The sequence below is a fragment of the Chrysoperla carnea genome, chromosome 2 (assembly GCF_905475395.1).
Source record: "Chrysoperla carnea chromosome 2, inChrCarn1.1, whole genome shotgun sequence".
In the NCBI taxonomy this organism is placed as follows: Eukaryota; Metazoa; Arthropoda; class Insecta; order Neuroptera; family Chrysopidae; genus Chrysoperla; species Chrysoperla carnea.
Genome location: NC_058338.1, coordinates 96,700,897 through 96,704,417, shown reverse-complemented (window position 1 = coordinate 96,704,417; position 3,521 = coordinate 96,700,897).

Sequence of the window (3,521 nt, the reverse complement as noted above, 5' to 3'; positions counted from 1 at the left end):
CATTTCTTTCGCTTCATCAGGCGTTTTCGGAGACATATTTTTGGAAAGTTTTTGATTCGTATCTAATGGCGTACTTATTGGATTGCAATCCGACATATTGAATTTATTTAAAATGTCTTCAATATATTTTTTCTGACCAATCCATAGTTTTCCTTTGGAACGATCCCGAGAAATTTCGAAACCTAGACAATGTTTCGCTTCACCAACATCTTTCATTTTAAATCTAGAGCTCAATTGGAGTTTTAAATGACTTTTGAAAGTAGAATCATTAGAAAAAATCAGTAAGTCGTCTACATATACGGCCACAAATGTCAGTTTTTTTTCTTTGATTTTGTAATATACGCATGAATCGGTCCTACTCCTCGTGAGTCCCGCTTGAAGGAGACAATCATTCAATTTATTGTTCCACTCCCTGCTAGATTGTTTTAAACCGTAAATAGTTTTTCGGAGTCGGCAAGCTTTGTCATTGACTTCAAACATTTCGGGTTGTGACATATATATTTCTTCAGATAAATCGCCTTGCAAAAAGGCACTGACAGCATCCATCTGATCTATGCATAAGTCATATCGCACAGCCAGAGCCATAAGGTATCGAATTGAGCTATATCTTACTACAGGTGAGTAAGTTTCATCGTAATCGATCCCTGGTTTCTGGGCGCAACCTTTCACAACCAGTCTAGCTTTGTACTGAACTTTCCCTGTCCCTGAACGTTTAGTTTTGAAAACCCACTTTGATTTAATGACGTTTTTATTAATCGGAACGTCAATCAAATCCCAAGTGTGGTTTGCTATTAACGAGTCGTACTCGTCTTTCATAGCTAACTTCCACTCATTTGCATCGGGCCTGGTTAGAGCTTCTTCCACGGATATTGGATCAAAGTTAGTTGATTTTGTCATGTATAACAGAAAATCATCCAATACTTTTGGTTTTTTAGGTCGCTCAGATCGGCGTATATCTGTAGAAGTGCTATCTGCGGAATGTATTGCTTCCTGTGGAAATTCGAAGGTCGGGTCTTCCAAAGAATTTTCAGAGAAATATGTACTTGAGTCATCACTTTCTGCAACAAAGTCACTTTCTCCCACTTCAAGTACATCTTCATTAAAATTATTGTCTATGTCCAGAGGACTACCTCCCACTAAATTTAAATTTACAGTATCAACATCGGTTTTCTTAGAAATATTATCATTTTCCAAAAAAACTACATCTCGAGAGATGTGGGTACGTCTCGATTTGGGTTCATATAAACGATATCCTTTACAGTTTGAGCTGTATCCTACAAAAACACATTCTTTGGATTTTTGATCAAGTTTCCTGCGGTTTTGTTTGGGTATGTGCATGATTGCCTTGCAACCAAAAATTTTTAAGTGATCTAGTTTCACTTTAGTACCTGACCAAACTTCCTCAGGGATGCCATTAGATAAAGATTTTGTGGGTGACCTATTAATTAAATAAACGGCTGTGGAAACCGCTTCTGCCCAAAATTCTTTCCCTAAACCTGAATCTAATAACATGCACCGGACCTTTTCTACAATTGTTCTATTCATACGCTCAGCTAGCCCATTTTGCTGCGGAGTATGCGGTGTAGACAATTGGTGCTGTATTCCTGATTGTTGTAAGAAACGAGTAAAATCATTCGAGCAATATTCTCCCCCATTGTCTGTACGCAAAATTTTAATTTTATAACCGGATTGATTTTCAACAAATGCTTTGAAATTTTTAAAATGTTCAAATACTTCACTTTTATTTTTAAGAGTGAAAACAAAAACTTTATGAGTAAAATCATCAATGAATGTTAAAAAATATCGTGCACCACCTAACGAAACACTCTCCATTGGACCGCACAAATCCGAATGCATTAACTCTAAAATATTTTTAGCACGGGTTCCTGCATTTTTGAACGGTTTCAGTGTTTGTTTACCTTTTACACATATTACGCACTTATCGCAATTATATTCGGAGGAATTTACGTTTGAAACATTTTCAATACATTTAAGTTTTTTCATATATTCATAGTTGAGATGTCCTAGTCGACGGTGCCATAAATCCATTATATTTGACTTGGTAAGTAACGATTGGTTAATACTAGGTTCACAATCAAGTTTATAAATATTGTCTATTAAACTAGCACTAGCTATTTGAAAACCATCACTGTCAAGAATACGACAACCTTTATTATCAAAAATCACAGTGTTTCCTTGTTTAACAGTTTGACTGACAGATAGTAAATTAGCTGATAAATCCGGAACATAAAGCACATCCTTGATGTTGACGGAAACATTATTTAAGTTTACTTCTGTACTTCCAATCCCTTTTACATTAATTCGATGACTATTTGCTACCATAATGTCAGCAACACTTGCAGATTTTAAATTTTGAACTTTGGTGTGCGACATGTGAGCTGAAGCGCCGGAATCAACGAACCAGCTGTTATTTTTTGAGTTGGATGTATTGAAACATGATAATAAAGTCGTCTGCTTATTTTTTACGTAATTTGAATTGTTTACTTTCTTACGTGAACAGTGTTTTGAAATATGCCCATATCCATTACAATTAAAACATCTCGGACCCTTGGTTTGTTGATTTGTGTTTCTATATTGATGCTTATTGTAATTTTGCTGTTTGTTGTATAATGCCACGGAGTTTGTAGGTTTATTGTTTTTCACTTCTTGTAGTAGCTTTGTTTTAACAGAATCAGCCGTCAGTGGGATTCCAGAACTTTCAATGGCCATGATCATAGGTTTATATTCATCCGGTAAACCAGCCAATAAAAATGTTCCCAACCATTCATCAGTTATTTCAAAATTTATGTCGTTTAATTTTTGAGCGGTTGACATAATTTTTCCTACATAGTCTTCTACGGATTCGCAACTTTCAAGATTTGTGGTTATTAAAGTTCGAATAAGACTGACTTTGCGTGCAAGTCCAGAATCATGAAACGTTATTTTAAGTTTATCCCAAACTGCTTTCGCAGTATTTGCATTTTGAATGTGCACATAATTGATGGGATCAATACACAGAATAATTTTTGATTTGGCTTTAACATCGCGCCTGATCTTTTTTTCTTCATCAGCGGTAGAATCGGTACCGAGAACACATGTCCAAAGATCTTCTAATTCCAAAAAAGTTCGAATGGAAAATTGCCACGTGTTATAATTTTCCCTACCTTTAAGTTTTTCAATAACCGGTAAGTTGTTTCCAGACATTTTCACGTGTATAAAAACGGATACACTTCACTAATTACTTCGCTAACGGATACACTACTTGAGGTTAAATTTTCAGTGTCACCAAAAAATATCCAATTTAAAGGCCCATAACCTCTTGGAATGTCGGTTTTGATGATCACAGGATAATTGAAATAACACAAGTAATAATTAATGATTTGTAATTAAAGTAAAAATAAACTGAAAATGTACAACTCTGTTACATTATGTATATTGACAACTAAAAATATAAGGCGGCTTTTTTACACTAGTGCCAACTTAATAATAACACATATTTTTATTAATAGAATGTGTACAAA